This window comes from Octopus bimaculoides, chromosome 1 (genome assembly GCF_046866305.1).
Source record: "Octopus bimaculoides isolate indiv1 chromosome 1, ASM4686630v1, whole genome shotgun sequence".
Lineage (NCBI taxonomy): Eukaryota > Metazoa > Mollusca > Cephalopoda > Octopoda > Octopodidae > Octopus > Octopus bimaculoides.
Window position 1 is genome coordinate 81998133 of NC_142928.1, and position 22889 is coordinate 82021021.

The 22889-nt window shown below is 37.1% G+C and overlaps 1 protein-coding gene across 19 annotated transcripts in view; it reads right to left on the reverse strand.

The window, feature by feature from the left end:
* The window catches only part of LOC106874564 (uncharacterized), a 268447-nt gene that overhangs the window by 173719 nt on the left and 71839 nt on the right, over window positions 1-22889 (reverse strand). The gene's annotated exons all lie outside the window — the stretch shown is intronic.

Here is a 22889-nt window from a genome sequence, read left to right on the forward strand (position 1 = left end):
ATTATGAAATTCTGTTTAGGAGCAAAAGACTTTAGCCCCAAAAATATGATTATACTCTACAGCTTGTATTGAGTCATTCCTGCTCTTTATAGACAATACACCTACACACATTACATACATACATACATACATATATATATATATATATATATATATATATATATATATATATATTGGAGCCTGGTGTAGCCATCCGGTTGCACCAGTCCTCAGTCAAATCGTCCAACCCATGCTAGCATGGAAAGCGGACGTTAAACGATGATGATGATGATGATGATATATATATATATATATATATATATATATATATATATATATATACACGTCTGTCTATCTGTCAGTAAATATGTACACACACACACACACACACACACATGCAGAAGCATATGATGACATATTGCAGGCATGTTAAAACAATGATGGTATGATGATGATGATGTGATGATAATGGTACTGATGATGGTGGTGGTGATTATAAAGCTTGCACTTCCTAGTTATGTCACAAGAATTAGTCATCACAAATTATAATCATATTATTTCAGTTTACCAAAGTAGCATACTTTTAAACATCTTCTCAGTTACACTTCACAAAAATTCAGATGAATATAAAACCACAGAAAGAACCTCTATGAGGCTGATGCACCTAAATCTCCCCAAATTACACCCACCATCTTAGAAAACAAAAGATACATTTGATAACGTAACTCAAGATGTTTGAAAAAAAAAAAAAAAAAAAAAAAAGATAGGAATCCCATAGTTGTAGTGTCATTAGACATTGACTGGCTCATTAAGGGCCAAACAACAACAGCTGCAGAACACTGAATCACTGAAGTACACTAGGTTTGATTTTACCCTTCATTTGCCGAATTCTAACATTTCATTCATTAAGATATACGACCTACTTGTTGCTGAATCTGTTTCATCAAAGTTTTACCAATACTTAACGTTGAGCCAGAAGATAGGAATATGAATGATTAAGAATAAATACAAAGCTTCAGAAATTCGTTTATCAATCCTTAAATTTGAGTCAAGTGTCCAATTTTAGTAATGGGTCAGCATGATTAGTTAGGCTGTTAGTCCAAACGACAACAGCTATCCTGCCTATTTTGTTAAATTTTACAACTTAGGCCAGTGATGAGCTCAAGGAGCTCCCTAAGGCAAGAGTTTATCCCAGATTCCTTAGGTGTAGGAGTGGCTGTGTGGTAAGTAGCTTGCTTACCAACCACTTGGTTCCGGGTTCAGTCCTGCTGCATGGCACCTTGGGCAAGTGTCTTCTACTATAGCCTCGGGCTGACCAAAGCCTTGTGAGTGGATTTGGTAGACGGAAACTGAAAAGAAGCCCGTTGTATATATGTATATATATATTTTTTTATGTTTGTGTATGTGTTTGTCCCCCCAACATCGCTTGACAACCGATGCTGGTGTGTTTACGTCCCCGTAACTTAGCGGTTCGGCAAAAGAGACCGATAGAATAAGTACTAGGCTTCCAAAGAATAAGTCACGGGGTCGATTTGCTCGACTAAAGGTGGTGCTCCAGCACGGCCACAGTCAAAAGACTGAAACGAGTAAAAGAGTAAAAGAGAATGTTGCATAGCATATTCCTTAGCATATTACATGATCCATCACAGTGTTAATTTCCCAGCTATTTCTGGAGATCACTTAGACTGAGTAAACAGGAGCAATGTGAAATGAAGCAATTTGCTCAAAAATACAATACGCCATCCAGTTGGGGAATCAAAACTATGATCTTGTGATCATGAATGCAACAACCTAACCCCTAAGTCATGTACCTTCAAATTTTACCAGTTTACCAATATTTAAATGCTTTTTATTCTTATTCACTGTCTCTTATGATCTCACAGAAATCATTAATTTTTCAAGTGATTTCCGTATCAAACTGTTAAAGGTTGATTATAACTTTTAATAATACTTTCAAGATGTTAGCATACTTTGATAATATTACAACTTCAGCTGAAATGTTCTCAACATCTTTTACTACATGAATTATTTTTTCATATATCAAAAAATCCTCAACATATGTAATCATGTATGCACGCGTATGCACGTGCACACACACACACACATACCTTATGTATATCATTATCATGATGATGATGAGTGAATAGATAAATGGACTGCTGAATGTGTAAATATAAACACATACACATGCACACACACACACACACCATCATTATCTGATGCAATCATATATAAAACATGAGATTCTATAATCTAACCCAAAGACAAATGTAAATATTTAATCCAGACAAAATTTATTTATCAATGAAAATAAAAATATACTCAGTCAAAATCAATACAAAGATTATCTCCATAACAACGCTTTGGTTTGTTTCACATTTTGTACAATTGTTGAGTTCTTGGTCTAATTGTTGACAAGCACACTTTGCAGATTTTTTTCCTTGACATACAGTAGAGGATTTCTTATTTTTTTAATCTTAAGAGGATTTGTTAGTCACAACGAAAAAAAAAAAAAGCTTCTTTTTGTTTTTGTGAAGAAATGGAAAGCTGTAGCAATATTGCCATTGCTTTTGTGAGATCAAAGGAGATTCTTTTCTTTTTGAAATTCAAAGCACATTAAGTGAAGCTTCATAGGTATGTACTTCCTGTTTCAGACAGATTTTTCCAAGTTTGTGATCAGTTCAACAACAATGTTTCTAACTTTATCGTAAAATTCTGGTATCAAAAAATAAAAATATCAGCAGCCCTTTCTCAGCAAACAGTAAATGATTCCTTATTTTATATTCTAAAAATGATTTGTTCATTATGATAAAACTTGCCAGCTCATAATAAAGCTATTGCTTTTGATAACATCAAATGATTTCTTCTTCTTTTTGAAGTACAAAAACCCATCAAGTGGTGCTTCATAAATTTTTCATCTTCATGGTTCAAAGACAATGTAGTTCAGCTATATTTTCTTCCTGTTTCAGATTGAGTAGATTTTCAGAGTTGGAAATAGTTCAACAAAGGAGTTTATAAACCAGTCACAGAATTCAAACGGAAAAGAAGAAAAATACCAATGATTCCAAATGAATAGCAATCAACAGGATAACCTCTTGATAATGTGAGTCTGAATCTGAATGAAATTAAGATATATTTTTTCTTTTTCCAAATTTAAGACATTTGTCAGCTGAAGTTAGAAGATTTTCTATTGGGCCATGCATGCTACTGTGCTTTGTGTTTTACAAGCGATAAATATCTATACAGGCTACATGTTGCAGCCACTTTTTATCCTCAAGACTTTATTATTGTCTATGAAGAAGAAACTAGTAGATGTTAGCACAGCTCATATACCCTTGTGAGTGGATTTGGTAGATGGAAACTGTGTAGAAGCCTGTTGTACAGAACTGCTAAGTTATGGAGACGTATATGGGTTTGTCCCCACCACTTGACAACTAGTGTTGGTTTCTACACATCACTGTAGCTTTGCAGTTTGGCAAAAGAAATCAATAGAATAAATATCTCTCTTAAAAACTAAGTACTGAGGTTGATTTATTCAACTAAATCCCTTCAAGGTGATGCTCCAGCTAGGCCATATGCCAATCAATGAAATAGGTAAAAAGTAAAAAGATAAAAAAAAAGTCATCTGATGTAACAATTTTGTGAGGTAATAGACTGAAAACGCTTGAATAGACTGTCATTCTGATGAAGTTCATTAAAACTGAAACACGCCTGGAGCTGTATGTTAGCCTGAAAATAAAATAAAATTTCCCCTAAACAGATAAATTAATTTTGTGAGGTCAATCTTCAATATTTTTGAAATTATCTTTCCTTGTTGGAGAAAGAGTCACTAACTGCCATTAATATTTATTTTCTTCTAGCTAAAAAGGAAATTTTAATTAACAGAGAACATTTTGTAGTAATCATTTTAGTACTTCATCCCTTAACTTACTAACTTATTAATTCAAATTCATAACATTGGGTCACTTGAATTATTTCCCTTAGCTTCTTCAGGTTATCATGAACAGGTGAAGGTGTTTTGCAACTACATGGTTTTAGGTCCAGTTACCTAGGGTCTGTGTCTTCTAATGTAGTGCTTGGTCAACTAATGCTGTGTGAGGCAATTTGGTACATAGAAACAGAAGGAAACCCAATGTGTATGTGTTTATGTGCATGCTGATGTGTCATGGTTTATACTATGCATATCACTGCTTGAGCAAAGTAGTGCTGATGTTGACATGCCTTCTGGCATTATGACCAATTGCTCTGCAATTTTGAATATCTATGGAATAAAGATCTCAATTACTTGAAAAACAGGTAATGGCCAGCAGAAGGAAGTGCTCTGTGCCATAAAATCTCACCTCTAATAAATCTCAATCCAAACATATGCCAACATGAGGAAAAATGGATATTAGATAGAAAAATGAATGAGCATATTTCATAAAAACAGCTGTTACATTAAAATATCTACTATTGACAATATACATACTTTGGTATGTTTTGCAAAGGTAAAGATTTGTAAACCCACTCAACATATGAATTTAGCAAAGTAGCTACAAAATATAAAGAGAGAAAAATAAAGATGATTCAACAGCTAATTTGATAGAATAGAAAACTAACAGAGAATAGAATGAATAATTACTTCAATCCTACATAAGCTTTAACTTCAGAATAGCTAATTGATCAGCTTTTCATTGAATGAAATATATGTCATGCTGAGTCCCTGACTATGGATTAATGACAAGGATTACACAGGATTTACTGTTAACAACAAATTGAGAATGTTTTATATCTATCAGAATAATTAGCCTATGAGATCACTGTCATTCATATATTTGATTTAGGCTTTTTTGTTTTGTTTAATTTTTACCCTTTTCTATAAGACAAAGGTCAGAGGAGAGGAAGCAGTGCTCATGAACTCTGCATGCTCTTTGCAGCCAGTGAGATTAGTGTGGTTAACGTTCAACTTGAAGAGCTATAGGTCACTGATTGCAGATATAAACAAATTTCCAGGGCGTAGCAATTCTGTATAGCAAGGACTGGACAAAGTACTTAGAGTAGGATCTGGGAGGAGAGACATAATAAAAGGGTGATAGGGAAAGGTGAACAGGACAAGTGGGTACTGATAAAGAGGACACTGTGGTAGCAATAGGGGAAAAGGAGAGAGAAGAACCAGTACATATGTAAGCTAGAGGTTGATGTTCTTGACTCTGGGTTTTTGTTTTCTGGTTCTTTCCAGTTGGATCCTTGCTTTTTCATTTCTGACTCCTGGATTTTGTTGCACTGCATCATATGTCCCTGAGGGAAGGTCTTCCTCTCCCAGGTCTTGTTAGTTTTGAATTGTCACCTGTGCTTCTGTAAATTTGCATTTTTCTAGGAAGGGGTGTTAGCCCAATGCAAACACATTTTTACCTCTGAGAAGACATGGTCCATATTAATCTAGCCCCTATCCTTTAACCTGTCCAGCATAAGAGGCTCCACCAGGAGCTTGCATTCCATTGGAATAGCTCTCAGTGTCACTGAGACACACATGTCACTGTACCACAAGGGTTGGACCTTGTCTAACATGTACATACTTTCATTAATTGTTTTATGTGCCTATGAGGTCAATGAACAAATACAGATACCCTTTCACCCTCTTTGAGTGTGAGAGCTGGTGGGATAGAGGGCTACATCATTCTCAGCTGAGTAGACTGGAGCAATGTGTAATGACTCAAGGACACAATGCACTACCCTGGTCCAAGAATTAAACCCACTACCCAATGATCATGAGCCAAATCCCTAACCACTAGGCCATACACCTTCACATACAAATATAGATATATTTTACACAAATATACATGAAAAGACACACACACATAAATACATACAGACAAATTCATACATAATTAGTTAGAATTGCTTATGGTTTTAATTCAAATATTAAATTACAATATGCTTTCTCCTCCTACCCCTTGCTACATATATATTTTGTTTATTATTCACTCCCCATCCTGTTAGAACATGTGACCTTTACACTTCAGCCATGTGTAACAACAGATTCAGGTTCAGAATTCTGTTCTTCACATATTACACACACACATGCACGTACACACACACACACACACAATTTGATAAATATATCATCTGTATAAATAATTATGTTGTTAAAATAAAGAACTACCAAATGTCTGCACTAGCTTTATGTGACTTGGTTCTAAAATACTTCTGAAGCCATATGTCAACGACTGGCAAAAATAGATTTGGAGATATATGTTTAAGAGTTCAGAGTGGCGGACCACGACATTTATTTTGCCTGGTTAAGTCATTTTTACTGTATATTTTTTTTTTTTTACCTAATTATTATTTCAGAATTTTCTAACATAAATGATGCCAATCAAATGAAGTACCAATGACTGAGTAATAAGAATACAAGTGTCTCATCAATCTTTGGACTGTTAACCATGCATTTTTTTTTACATATTTTGTATTTATTTGTTCACATGTATGTATGTATGAGCAAAAGCAAATTTCGTTAACTACATGTGTGATACATGTTTGTACAAGTGTTTAGGCCAGGAGTGAACTTACAAACATATATATACTCTTTTTACTCTTTTACTTGTCTCAGTCATTTGACCGTGGCCATGCTGGAGCACCGTCTTTAGTCGAGCAAATCGACTCCAGGACTTATTCTTTGTAAGCCTAGTACTTATTCTATTGGTCTCTTTTGCTGAACTGCTAAATGACGGGGACATAAACACACCAGCATCGGTTGTCAAGCAATGCTAGGGGGACAAGCACAGACACACACACATATATATATATATGGGAGAATATACAAATAATAACAACAGACGAGGACAGGTGGTGTAAATAACAAAAGGATATATTAGTATGACGCTCGGGAATACGGAAAGTCTTTGACGTTTCGAGCTACGCTCTTCAACAGAAAGAATACGGAGACAAGGAGAAAAACACAGAGAAAAAAAATTGATATGTATGTATATATATATATATATATATATATATATATATATATATATATATAAAACTGTTATGGGGTCTGCAAGTCTAACCTCTCCTGCAACCACCATCACCATTACTTTAGCTAAGAAAATGACCTTACAATATTTGAAAATGAAACAAAATTATAATTTTACACTCTTTTTCCTCTCCTTTGCATTGCATGCTGGCATGGGTTGGACAGATTTCGCAGCATCTCATTATTTATTGCAGTATTTAATTGTCTGACACACATGGTAACAGACAGCTTTGTTAATTTAAAGGGATCATCACAAACAGGGCCAAAGAAGCCCTTTTTATTTTGCCTCTGTTAATCCTTTCCTGCTTTGCACACACACACACACACACACACACACACACACACACACACACACACACACACAACAGTAGCTAAAGTAAAATAAGGTGGAAAACATTTAAGGAGCTATTATCTCTATTAGCAACAAAGAGATTCTCTCACTTAGTGAAAGACAGAGTATATGACACTTGGGAATGAAGTGCAGTATTGTATGGTGGTGATGCTAGTGATTCTAATGATGATGATGATGATGATGACATAAATGTACAACCCTCAAGGTTTGGTAATGTTCCAAACACCTCTTCTTTCTAAATATATATATATAAAAAAATCTACTTGCTGTTCCTGCTAACAACACATATACTCCTATGCAGATGGTTACTTATGTTTCACACCTCCTTAATCTTCTTGAACACAACTGTCAGCCACATGCAACCTAATGCCCTTTTTAGCAAACAAACACTGACACCACAAACAGAAACCTCATGAGAATCCTTCAATAAGGAGATAACAACTTTGTCTCTTTCCACAGCACAATCAGAACACATACTGGCAGTTCACCCTCTCTATTTCTAAACAACACAACAAAATCCTTCGAAGTTGTTACAAAATACTATCTCTAATAATCCCTTTATCTTTTTTATCTTTTATTTGTTTCAATCATTGAACCTCAGCCATGCAAAGCCATCACCATGAAGGAGTTTTAATCAAACAAATCAACCCCAGTAATTACCTTTAAAGCCCAGTACTTATTTTATTGGTCTCTTTTGCCAAACTGTTAAGTTACAGGGACCTAATTAAACCAACACTGGTTGTTATATGGTATTGCAGAGACAAACACAAAGACACACCCAAACATATATATATATGTATGTGTGTTGCATCCATATGGCTGCATTTTGTGATGAATTAAATCTACTAACATTATTATGGATCACCAAGTCTCCAGAAACAGCGGTTGGACTTTTAACACCTTTCTTCCATCGCTTTAATTTTCTCTCTTGTTTGTTTGTACTCTGTGTAAGTTGAAACATAAACATCTATATATTCATACTTAAAAATTCATTTTCTGAAAGTCTCCACCTTTTGCATTCTCACATTTTGCATGTATACATATATACATATTTTGTATAATATATTTAATATATTTGATGTATCTAATTTGTTTATCCTCACAATTGCCTATACCCACTCAACTTGAACCCTCTAACAGCCTTTCTTTACTTTGTGGAATGATCCCCAGTAAAGACATCAGAGTCTAAGTTTGAATTTTTTGAGCACTACTATATATAAATACACACACACACACAACACACTTCTTTCATGATGAAAGGAAGGCAATGATCATAAAATTTCTGAGACTGGTGGGAAGGAGGGAAGAAAGCTATCTACAAACTAAAGGCATGGCCTGAATGATTACAACAGAACATATTCTACTGGAAGCACTCAGTATGCAAGGTAGCTGTGTTAAAACAGGTGATGAAGTAAATCTACCACCTAATTAAGCCCCAACAGGATTTGAACTCAGAAAGCAGTAAACTGGAACAAAACAAGACATCCAGTTCAATATTCTTACAGTTCTGCCAATCCATTGGTCTAAAAATTTATCAACTCTAAAAGGATTGTAAACAAAGTTGACCATGGCAGGATTTGAACTCAGAGTGACAGAGCAAACACTGCCAGGTATTTTATCTGACACTCCAATGTCTATACTAATTTGCTGCCTAACCTGGGCTAAATAATGATTTTAAATTTTGGTACATGGCCAGCAATTCTAAGGGGGCAGGTAAGTCAATTATGTTGACCCCAGTGTTCTACTGGTATTTATTTTATCAGCCCACCTCTCACCACCTAAAAGCATGAAAGGCAGAGTCAACCCAGAACATAAAGAGCCAGAAGAAATGCTGTTAAGCATTTTGTCTGATTGCCTAACAATTCTAAAAACTTGCTGCCATAATCTGGGCTAAATGATAACATAGTAAGCAACAAGTCTATTTGTTCTGGGCTGGAGCCATTTAACTTCTTTTATTTATCACTTTTTAATCTGCTAAAAGATAAAAAGCATTGAACAAAGGGAAATAAGTATTTATATCTTTCTTTTACTTAATGTCTATTCTTGTTGTTTTGGGCAGGGTGTTCATAGATTTAATGGTCCTGAACACTGATATATTTTCATAAATTAGAAGTATTTCACAGTTGGGTGTCTACCATTCAACGATGAAATGAAAATGATACCTCATTTTCAGCAAACTTGATTAAGATAAATGAAATATTATGTGGATTGTTTAGATATTAAAATTAAGGCTTGAATCTACCTTTGAATGAGCTCATAAATACCCTGCTTCTCTATCTTAACCTTTACCTACATACAGTGAAAACAAAGAAAATTACATAATAATAATATAATCATTTCACAATTAAAATATACAACATCTGGCCAACAAGGAAAGTTTTCCTGATACATTGTTTGACCTTTTCTTTTTCTACCCCTTTTAAGTTTATTTTATCTTTGAGTGGCAGCCTGTAAAACCCAATCTAGTTATATTTTTAGAAATAGCCATGTGACATTTATTCTGGAAAGAGAGAAAAATAAACAAACAGCAGACAATTCAAGAAATAAATTAGAATATAGAGAAAAAACAGCATTTAACTGTAAGTGTAAGAATAGAATTTGCATTGGGTTTCTTTTTCAGTTATCAATATAAGTTGGTGTGGCATATCTTTTAGTGAGAAGCACTAGAATGAAAATGCTTTGTACATTAAGAAACGGCAAAGATAGTAAATGGGAAAGAAAATTATGCCACATGAAACAGAGGAGACTTTTAACTACATCTATAGATAGAATACACATGCTACAAATACAATGAGATACTTCATTTTCTTAGAGAGAAATACTTTGAAATAAAGAGAGCCATTTTCAAATATTCAAATTATTACACACACGCACACACACACACACACATACATACGCACACATAAACTAAACTGGCACTCCATGGGTTTCATTTGATCCAATCAACAGAACAGCCTGCTGCTGAAATTAACGTGCAAGTGACTGAGCACTTCACAGACATGCGTACCCTTAACATATTTATCAGGGAGATTCAACATGAGACACAATGTGACAAGGCTGGCCCTTTCAATTACAGGTACAATTCACTTTTGTCAGTGGAGTGGAGTGGACTGGAGCAACATGAAATAAAGTGCCTAGCTCAAGGACACAATGCACCACTGGAAATCGAACATATGACCTAACAATCACGAGTCGATTATCCTAACCACTAAGCCATGCATCTTCACTATATATATATAAATATATATATAAAATATAATTAAGCCAACCTGATCATGAAATTAATATGAAGTGGTTGAGCACTTCACATACATGTGTACTCTTAATGTAGTTCTCGGGGAGATTCAGCGTGACACAGTGTGACAAGGCTGGCCCTTTAAAATACAACAGAAACAGGAAGAAAGAGCAAGAGAAAGTTCTGGTGAAAGAGTACAGCAGGGTTCACCACCACCTCCTACTGGAGCCTAGTGGAGCTTTAGGTGTTTTCACTCAATAAGCACTCACAATGCCCAGTCTGGGAATCAAAACCACGATCCTATGACCACGAGTCCGCTGCCCTAACCACTGGGCCATTGTGCCTCCACTATATATATATATATATATATATATATAGAAAAAGAAAAGGTCAAACAATGTATCAGGAAAACTTTCCTTGTTGGCCAGATGTTGTATATTTTAATTGTGAAATGATTATATTATTATTATGTAATTTTCTTTGTTTTCACTGTATGTAGGTAAAGGTTAAGATAGAGAAGCAGGGTATTTATGAGCTCATTCAAAGGTAGATTCAAGCCTTAATTTTAATATCTAAACAATCCACATAATATTTCATTTATCTTAATCAAGTTTGCTGAAAATGAGGTATCATTTTCATTTCATCGTTGAATGGTAGACACCCAACTGTGAAATACTTCTAATTTATGAAAATATATCAGTGTTCAGGACCTAAAGCTCCACTATATATATATATATATATATATATATATATATATATATATATATATATATATATATATATATATAGACACACACACAAAATATTTTATAATTATATACATAATTATAACAAGGGATTGGCAATACGCCTCACCATGCACTGTAAAAGTAGATGCCAGAAGACACTATTACCACCTTAAAATCTCTGAGAATAACACACTAACTTAGCATGTTATTCTAGGAGATTTTAAGGTGGTAATAGTGTCTTCTGGCGTCTATTTTCACAGTGTGTGGTGAGGTGTATAGCCAATCCCTTGTTATAATTATGTATATAATTATAAAATATTTTGTGAAACTTACCTATGAAGTTTTCATTTCCACGTGGACCACCAGGTAAAATCATTAATAATTTTTACCCTTTATTATAATTAATATATATATTTAATCAATGAACCAGTATACATACATATATATATAAATTAAAGATATTATTTATACAATACAGTATACAATATTGTGCAGTTGTTGATTAAAGATATTGTATCTACCGGGGTTTGTACTGTTTGTCAAGTCACAACAAGGACTTTAGATAGACAGTACTTTACACAATATGTGTGCAGTTCCAAGTAATGCTGACTTTTGCAATACATCTAGATTGTAGGGTATCTCTACAATCTAGATTCAGCATTCTTTTTTAGGTCACCCTTCTGCAGCCACCTCCATGATACTCCCTGGTCTCTTAATTTGTTGGTTTCATGGTGGAATTGACCATGTAATTCCATACAGAGTAGGGTTTCTTCTTTCTTGTTGGCAGTTCTTGTTCAGAATTCATGAGCATTCTCAAGTCCATTTTTTAAAAATCCTTCTGCACTAGCAGCATACTGTAGCAGGTCTTCTTTACTGTTTACCAAATATTCTGCCATGTTTATTTTTTCACTGTTGATGCACTCCCATACGTTATTCAGCCCACATCCATCCTTACCTCTCTTCATGTAGAGCCTGAGTACATATGCCTTAGGGGAAGGGTACCATGCATTGTCATTGTCTTTCGGGTAGTGCGATCAAGTTGGTCAATCTCTGCTTGTTTGCATGGGTGGATGTACCCTTGTCTTGACATCATATAATAGTTTTAAACAATCATCATCATACGAGAGATGTTGTCTGCATATGGCTGAAGAAAATCCACCTGCACAAATTCCATCTGCATGGAAAAATTGGCATTATTCTCTTTCACTTCCTTCAGTTGCTGGATTAAGGCCATGCTGGAATACCATCTTGAAGGGTTTAAATGAATCAAAAGATGTAAACAAACCAACACTAGTTTGTCAGACAGCAAGATACAAACATAAATGGTGTTACTGCAGCTCTATGCAACATAAGCACGCGCACATACACACACACACCTATCTAGATATAAATATGCAAGCATAGAAAAACAGGATTATTAATTCTTTGTAAATGAATGCAGGTCACTTATGTTCTCTTATAACTTGTCTTTAGTGGCTGAGTATTCTAGTGCTCTTCTTCACACACACACACACACACAGATGCGTGCACCATCATACAGTCATGTGCAAACAGACACTCATGTAGAAATATTTTTCAATTACAGTTTTCAAGTGATGATAACATTGCAAATTTAAATAAATAAAAGACATTATGTAGCTGTCTATACAACAAACATAGTCAAACAGTGTTGTTAATAATACTATACACAGAATTTTTTCTCCCCAGATACTCTCTTACAAATCTTAAAATTTGTACGACTTTTTATATTTTAGTTATTTTAACTGGGTAGATGTTAAAAGCTAACAAACTGGTTTTATAAGTTAAAAATTATCTTTTATTTTATCTACACTCAAATATATGCAAGCAGGTCCACATACATATAAACAAGCAGATGCATATATACAAGTGTGTGGGAGTGGGCGTATGTGTATATCAATATGTAAACATTATTTGTGCACAAACAATGACATCATAGGCAGATAAAAAGCAAAGACATCATATGTACAGGAGTAGTTAGTAATAAGAAAACCTATGAAAGGAAGTCTTTCAAATACTTGGAAAAACTTGCAAGATGTAATTGACAGCTTCTGTTACTTAGGTAGGGTGAGATTTAGATCTAGAGGGGCTCTTGGGCAAATAAATTTTGAGGGCCCCTATCATCATCATTTAACGTCCGTTGTCCATGCTGGCATGGGTTGGATGGTTTGACTAGAGCTAGTCTCATTTGGCATGGCTTCTATGGCTGCATTTCCTTCCTAATGCCAAGCACGTTACAGTGTGTGCTGGGTGCTTTTATGTGGCACCGCACAGATGCTTTTTACATGACTCTGCATGGGCGCTTTTATGTGACACCATACAAGCACTTTTATGTGACACCACTAATTCAAAACATAAAAGATGAATAAGGAGGCCCCATTAAATCTTGAGGTGCCAAACAGCTTGAAGAGGCCCCAAAACTTAAAAGGGTCTTGGTAAGTTTAGAGGAACTCAGATTTAATGGCTTTTAAATCTAAAAGGAACCAATAAATTTTTAAAAAGGGTTCTTTTAAAAGGATTTAATTGGATTTTTAAAAAAATTAAACAAATAAAGACAAAATAGAAACTATTTATTTGATTGTTGTAAATATATTTAAAAAATTTTTAATTCCAAGATTTTGGCTCTCCCAAGGTAAAGGCCCACACTCTAACCCTACCCAATGCCTGCGTGGTGTGTGTTGTATGTGTGCATGTGTATGAGTGTGTTTGTATATATATATATCCTCATCATCATCCCCCCTCCTCCTATCCTTTAACACCTGTTTTCTATGCTGGCATGGGTTGGATGGTTTGACCAGAGCTAGTAAACTGGAGAACTGTATCAGGTCCCAATTTGATTTGGCTTGGTTTCTACAGCTAGATACCCTTTCTAATACCAAGCACTTTACAGCATGCAGTGGGTGCTTTTGATGAGGCACTGGCATGAGTGCTTTTACATGGCACTGACACAAGTGCTTTTTATGTGGTACAAGCACAGAACTCCTGCAGGCCAATCTTTTTCAGCAGGGTTGTGGAGGACAGGTTTTCACACACACGTACATACATACACATGTATGTAAGTATGTATGTATGTATGCATGTATATATGTATTTTGATAACAGTTTGACTCAGTTCCATATGACTTGAAATTTCATAGACTCACGGAATGAATCCACCTCATCAGATCTCTAGAGCAGAGTAACAGGATTCAAGATGGCTTCTAGATGTTAGGCCTTTATTAGTTGGCTCAAGTCATGTGATGTAAATACTGTGGAAATGACGAGTTATTCTGTTCTAGATATCTGATGAGATGGGTTCATCCCACAAGCCCATGAAACTTTTAAAGTTATATGGAGCCAAGTCAAACTGTTATCAAAATATATATCTAACTCTTACCATATGTGCTGTGTGCCACTCTCTTTTGGTTGTCCACTCACTCATGTACTCATGTATCTCTCTTTCTAATATATATATAAGGGATAAAGAACCCCTTTGGTCATGAATGACCATGGGATTGCACTTAGAAAGTTACCCTCCAAAGCACAAATCCAGGCAAGGTTGTTTATGGAAGATCAGCAGTTGCCCATGCATACCAGCCTCCCCTCTCCATACCATTGATGTTATCCAAGAGAAAGGCAAGAGCTGATATAGTTTAGTACCAGTGACGTTGCAACTCATTTCTACAGCTGAATGAACTGGAGCAACATGAAATAAAGTGTATTGCTCAGGAACACAACACACAGCCTAGTCTGGCAATCGAACTCCCCACCTCATGATTGTAAGCCTGACACTCTAACGACTGAACCATGTGCCTATATTCTATATCTTTTATCTTTTACTTGTTTCAGTCATTAGACTGCACCCATGCTGGGGCACCAGCATGAAGAATTTTTAGTCAAATGGATCAACCCCAGTACTTTTTTTTCAAAGCTTGGTATTTATTCTATCAGTCAATTTTGCTGAACTGCTAAGTTATGAGGACACAAACACACCGACATACACAGTTGTGGGGTAAGTGGGAGTTAGCAGTGACTTTCATGAGGCAGTGTGCTGAGAGACATCACTCTGATTACTTTGCAAGTTATGAAATTTGTGTTTTTGTGATCACATGTATGCTGTAGTCTGTGATTTTTTCAAGGGCAGGCAGTTAGAACAAAAAGCCAGTATAAAATTTTGTGTTAAACTTGGGAAGCCTGCTACAGAGACATTGAGCATGTTTCGGCAAGCTTACAGCAACAAGGCAATGGGTCCTACACAATGTATTGAGTGGCTTCAAAACCAGAAGAATGTCCCTGGAAGACAATGAGCGATCTGGAAGACCTGCCAAGAGCGTCACCCCCAGAAATGGGAAGAAAATTCATCAGCTTGTGCATGAGGATTGTGAGAGGACAATCAGCAATATTGCTGCTATTGTGGTCTGTCATATGGGTCTGTGCAGGCAATCCTAACTTCTTCGAAGAATTGGATTCTTTACAATGACAATGTACCCTATCACCACGCTCACTCGTGAGTTTCTTGCCAAAAGCAAAATGGCATTGCCTCTGCACCTGCCCTATTCACCAGATTTAGCACCTGCCGACTTCCATCTTTTCACCAAGATGAAAATGCAACTCAAAGGTTGCTGTTTTAATACCGCTGTCAAGATCCAGAGTGAATCGCAAAAGGGCCTCGACTCACCTATGGAAAACGACTTCCAGACCAGATTCCAAAAGTGGCAGGAACGCTGGGACTGGTGTATTGCTGCACATTAGGTAAATAAGATGATGTTAAAAAGTTAGGTAAATAAGTTATTTTTTATTAAACATAACTAATCTGGGAGCTTTTTGATACTACCTCGTATGTGTGTGTGTGTATACGTATGTACGCACACACACACACACACACAAATGTAAAGTGAAAACAGTGAGAGAAATCAAAAAATATTTTCTTTGATCTTTTATCATAATTATTTTATTTTTTAAGACTGGGAAGCAGGGGAAAAACATAGGCAAAATCGTGGAAAACGAAAAATACCTGTTTGTAAGTTAATATGGGAAATGTTGGATTATTAAAGAAATCATAACAAAAGATGAATTTGCTCTTCAAGCCACAACAAAGAATAGCAATTATTTAATATACAGACAATGGTAATGTTGATAGTGACACGCCATATCATTATCATCATCGTCATCATTACCACTATCACCTCTTTTCAGTATGTTAGTTATACAACCACTTCCATTGATCATTTCTTTTCTTTCAATCTTTTATTTTATATTAGTTTCAGTCATTAGATTGTGGCCATGCTGGGGCACCAACTTGAGGAATTTTTAGTCAGATGAACTGACCTCAGTACATCATTTTTTAAGCCTGATACTTATTTTATTGTGCATGAATTTGGAAACTGTACACACATACATATCATCATCATCGTTTAACATCTACCTTCTATGATGGCATGGGTTGGACAGGAGCTGGCCAGGCAGGAGCCTGCACTAGGCTTCTTTGTCTGTTTTGGCATGATTTTTTACAGCTGGATACCCTTCCTAATGCAAACCACCCAGTAGAGTGGACAGAGTGCTTTTTACATGTCACAAGCACAGGCGAGGTCAGTTTTGGCATGGTTTTTACAGCTAGATGCCCTTCCAAACATCAACCACTTTACAGTGTGGACCAGATGCTTTTTGTGAGGCACCAACACTGAGGTAACTTGCAAGACAAAGATCCTTTGAGAGGAGAAGGGGTTTTGGAGGGGGCATCTTGTGTCAGATGATAAAAGGTTTGAGTGTGACGGAGAGACAGAGAGGCAGAAACAGGTATCTTGCTGTAGAGGAGGTACATGGTTACCCAGAGAGAGAGAGAGAGAGGGAAGAAAACAACAAGAGAGCAGGAGAGAGATGGTGGTGAAGTGCCAAGGTATACTCACAAGGAATAGGGATGAGAATATAAATGGGATGGTAGAGTAAAGAAAGAGAGAGAGAGGGAGATATGGTGACAAGTGTCCTCAAAGTATGGAAGTCATAATATACATGTCAGGGTATTGCCAAAGGTGTGTGTGTGTGTGTGTGTGTGTTTATATATAGTGAAGGCATATTGTTTAAGGGTTAGGATGTTGCACTCATGATTATAAGATTGTGGTTTTGATACCTGGACCAGGTGATGTCTTGTGTTTTTGAGCAAAACATTTCATGTTGCTCCAGTCCACTCAACTGGCAAAAACAAATAATCCTATGATAGGCTGATACCTTGTCCAGTGGAGTATTATATATACCACAGAATTTGCGAAACTGGCCATGAGCCTATGCAGAGGACTTGTAAAGGGACAGGGGCACTGCCTTCCACCCTGACTATCAGATGAAAAAACAAATTACATGACACAAAATTATTTTTTTTTATAACAAGCAAATTGGCAACATAAAGAAACCTATGGAAAATTGGATACATAAATTCGTTATGTGAATACGTGTGAATGTGTGCATGTGTGTGTCTGTGTGTGCACAAAAGAGAGAGAAGGAGAGAGAGGAGAGGAAGAGGAAAAGAAGGAGTGTAAAATACTCAACCTAGAAAAATAGGTAATAATATTTACCATCTGTTGATTTTCTAAGTGCTAGTTAGACTAATATATATATATATATATATATATATATATATATATATTAGTCTAACTAGCACTTATATACATATATATATATATATATACATACATACATATATATATATATATATATATATATATATATATATATATATATATATATATATAAGAAGAACACAGATGGGTTTAAAGGTCCACTACAGCTGTTTCAGATGCATTCTTTATTGATGAATAGTTCGATTACGATAATTACATCACAAAAAAAAACCAAAAAAAACCCCAGTTTTTCTCAGGTCGTCCAAATTTAGTAAGGAAAATGGATTACAAGATGTACAACAACCCTCTCTGCTGTTTTACCCTAATTCAGAAATCAGACCTATGATGAAACGAATTCCTGGTTTGACCATCCTCATTCATCATCATCATCGTTTAACGTCCGCTTTCCATGCTAGCATGGGTTGGACGACTTGACTGAGGACTGGTGAAACCAGATGGCAACACCAGGCTCCAATCTAAATTTGGCAGAGTTTCTACAGCTGGATGTCCTTCCTAACGCCAACCACTCAGAGAGTGTAGTAGGTGCTTTTACGTGTCACCTGCACGAAGGCCAGTCAGGCGATACTGGCAACGGCCACGCTCGAAATGGTGTCTTTTATGTGCCACCCGCACAAGCCAGTCCAGGGGCACTGGCAACGATCTCGCTCGAAAATCCTACGGAAGCCAGTCAGGCAGTACTGGCAACGGCCATGCTCAAAATGGTGCATCTCATGTGCCAACCGCACAAGAACCAGTCCAGGGGCACTGGCAACGATCTTACTTGGCTTGCCTGGTCTTCTCACGCACAGCCCATTTCCAAAGGTCTCGGTCAGTAGTCATCGCCTCGGTGAGGCCCAATGTACGAAGGTCTTGCCTCACCACCTCAGCCCAGGTCTTCCTGGGCCTACCTCTTCCACGGGTTCCCTCAACTGTTAGGGTGTGGCACCTTTTCACGCAGCTATCCTCATCCATTCTCACATGTCCATACCAGCGCAATCGGCTCTCTTGCACGCCACAACTGATGCTTCTAATGTTCAGCTTTTCTCTCAAGAGACTTACACTCTGACGGGTATTCACATTGACATTACACATCCAACGGAGCATACTGGCTTCATTCCTTGCGAGCTTACGTATGTCCTCAGCAGTTACAGCCCATGTTTCACTGCCATGTAGCATGGCTGTTCGTACACATGCGTCATACAGTCTGCCTTTTACTCTGAGTGAGAGTCCCTTTGTCGCCAGCAGGGGTAAGAGCTCTCTAAACTTTGCCCAGGCTATTCTTATTCTAGCAGCTACACTTTCAGCGCACCCACCCCCACTACTAACTTGGTTGCCCAGATAGCGGAAGCTATCGACTACCTCTAGTTTTTCATCCTGGAATGAAATAGAAGTTGTTTCCTGTTTGTTTACAGTCTTTATTGCACCTGAACATCTGCCACAAACAAAAACTAACTTCCTAATTAACCTGCCTTTGATGTTGCTGCACCTCTTATGTGTCCATAGCTTGCACCGGGTACATCTTATAGAGTTACTACCTACTCCTTTTCTACATACTGAGCAGGGCCATCTACCTGAAGGGGTTTGTGTTTTATCTACCTTCCTACTTATTAGGATTTTGGTTTTAGCTAGGTTGACTCTAAGGCCCTTCAATTCTAGACCTTGCTTCCACACCTGAAACTTCTCCTCTAGTTCTGATAGTGACTCCGCAATTAGGGCAAGGTCATCAGCATAGAGGAGCTCCCAGGGGCAACCTGTCTTGAACTCCTCTGTGATTACCTGGAGGACTATGATAAATAAGAGGGGGCTGAGGATGGAACCTTGGTGGACCCCTACCTCTACCCGGAATTCATTGCTGTACTCATTTCCAACCCTCACCTTACTGGCAGCATCTCTGTACATGGCTCGCACAGCTCTCACTAACCATTCTTCTATCCCAAGTTTCCTCATTGACCACCAGATAAGGGATCGGGGGACCCTGTCAAAGGCTTTCTCCATGTCAACGAAAGCCAGGTACGGAGGTTTATCCTTGGCTAGGTATTTCTCCTGCAGCTGTCTTACTAGAAATAAGGCATCAGTAGTGCTTTTACCTGGCACGAACCCAAACTGCATCTCATCTAAATTGATTCGCTCCCTAATTAGTTGGGCTATGACCCTCTCTGTAACTTTCATAACCTGATCTAACAGCTTGATGCCTCTGTAATTATTTGTATCTAAAGCGTCCCCTTTACCTTTGTAGCAGTTGACTATGATGCTGCTACACCAGTCATTGGGTATGACTCCTTCGTGTATCACCTAGTTCGTAATACGGGTGACTAGGCTATAGCCAACACTGCCAGATATTTTGAGCATCTCTGCAGTGATTCCTGATGGGCCGGGGGCTTTCCCGGTCTTCATACTCTTAATTGCTTTATCTACCCTGGTACTATCAACTCGGATAGCTGGTCCCTCTATTGGGTCGACATACGGCAGGCTCTCTTCCTCCCATTCATTCTCTTTATTAAGCAATCTATCGTAGTGGCATCTCCAGACCTCTTTCTTTGCATCCTCATTTAGTGCAAGCGTACCATCATCCATGTGAACACATTTCTCTCCTACGACATCACTATTTTCTCTCCTACACTGTCTTGCAACATGAAATACCTCGAGTCTTTGGTCCTCACGGCGCAGAACATTGGCAAATCTTTTCTTATCTGCTTCCCCTCTGGCTAAATAAACCTGTCGCCTAGCCTCCCTTCTGGCACATTGGTACAATTCCCTGCTACCACCGTTCTTCCAGTCCTTCCAAGCCTGTTTCTTTTGTCTAATAGCCCTGTCTACCTCCTTGTTCCACCACCACGTTACTCTGGGTCGAGAGGGGACCTTACAGCACCCACAGATCTGGTCGGTGGCTTTCAACAGGTTGTCCCGTAGAAATCTCCAATTGTCTTCCACGTTGTATGATGCTATATCCCCTTCTATTTCGTTAAATGCTTCAAGTAACTTGTCTCTAAGTCTCTGTCCATTTGCAGGATCTTTAAGCTTCCATGCCCTTCTCCTCCAAGCCGGTCTAATTCTGGGCACCCATTTTGCCTTGATCCCAAAGTCGCTAACTACTAATCTATGTTGTGGGGTACATTCTTCGCCAGGGTAGGTTTTGGCATTTATAAACCGCCCTCTTTCCCTATTTCTGGCGAGGATGTAGTCGATTTGGCTAGAGTGTCTGCTGGAGCGGTAGGTGACTAGGTGACTGGCAGGTTTCCTGAAGTTGGTATTGCAGACCATAAGATCGGTTGCATCACAGAACTCCAGCAGTCTGGTTCCCTCCTCGTTGCAGGAACCGAAGCCATAGCCTCCATGTATGCCATGGAAGCCTCCAGCACGACGTCCGACATGACCATTGAAGTCTCCAGCCACAAAGAGAAGGTCCCTGTCACTCGTCGACGAGGTAGTTTGCAAGAGGGTGTCATAGAATTGGTCTTTCAGACCATCTGGTAGTCCCGGTTGAGGTGCATAGGCTGAGATGACAGTAGCTAATCTATGATGAAGCACTAGTCTAATCTTAAGTACTCTGTCACTTACTCTAACGACCTCGATTACCTTATCCACTTACTCTAATGACCTCGATAAACTTAGTGTATTTAAAGACTAGACTACATTATCTAATGCAGGGGTTCTCAACCATTTTTTGCCTATGGACCCTTTTGATTACTATTTTATTCTGGTGGACCCCATAGTCATTCAATGTTTAAAAAACTAGTTTTATAGAAACATCTTTCAAAATTCCTATTTTATTACATATTAACTTTTGTGGGTTGAACTATATAAAACATTAAAGAAAGAAATCTAATTGTTTCTTACAATACATACCAATACATATATTTAAAGCTAAATTTTTTCAGGGGCTCTTAAAATACTATTGTGGATCCCCAAATAACTTTTTTTTTTGTGTGGACTCCCAAAAATCTTATATAGATCCTCAGGAGCTATATGGATCCTGGTTGAGAATCACTGATTTAATGTATCCATCATTATAAAGTCATAGCATCTAATATGAAGAAAGCTAGTGATGTAAGTATTTAACCTTTTTGATACCAACCTGCCTGAGACTTTCTGTTTTAAAGCGATTAAAATTAAAACTTTTCATCAAAATTTCTTGTTAATTTATGTTCTAAACACTAGCTTAATAATGATAAATGATAAAGATATTTTACTAAATTCTTCATTATTTTCAAAAAATAATTGAAACAAAGCAGAGTATTTCAAAAGAAATATGGTAACAACAGGGTTAATATTCATTATATAAAGTGTAAAGGTATATCTGAAAGCAGGACAAAATGACCTTCATATGATTATGATTTGATTTAATTTTAACCAAGAAGACTGGAAGATAAAGTAAAAACCAATCATTAACAGACAGATTCCTCATCACATCAGTCATTGTTGAGATTTCCAGTGTCTTCAGTCCCAGTGCAGTCACACTCTTCTACTAAAGCAGGACGAGTGTCATACCTAAAGAAAGAACCACATGAGATAAAGAGATTGCTGCAAGGGGTACCACAAGTTGTTCTTTAAAGCAAAGCTTTTGTCATCATGTCTGCTAGTAAACCTTTTACTTGTTTCGATCATTGAATTGCAGCCATGCTGAAAGGTTTAGTAAAACAAATCAACACCGGTATTTATTTTTTAAACCTGGTACTTATTCTGTCTTCTGCCAAACCACTAAATTATGGGGATGTAAACAAATAAACCCTGATTGTCAAGTGGTGGTTGAGTCACACACAATTGAGGGTATATATATAACCCAGGTGTTCACCTCATTAGCACTTCATGTAAGAACCTGGCTAGCATAGTGTTCCATTAAATCAGTTATATCTCAATTACTGATAAAAGAAGTAATTTGTGTATCCAAGGTATGATCCAATAGGCATGTTAATCCTCACAGAGTGAATAATTAATTTAATTGATTTGGCTTCTCTTTTCCTCAACTAACTTACATATACAGATT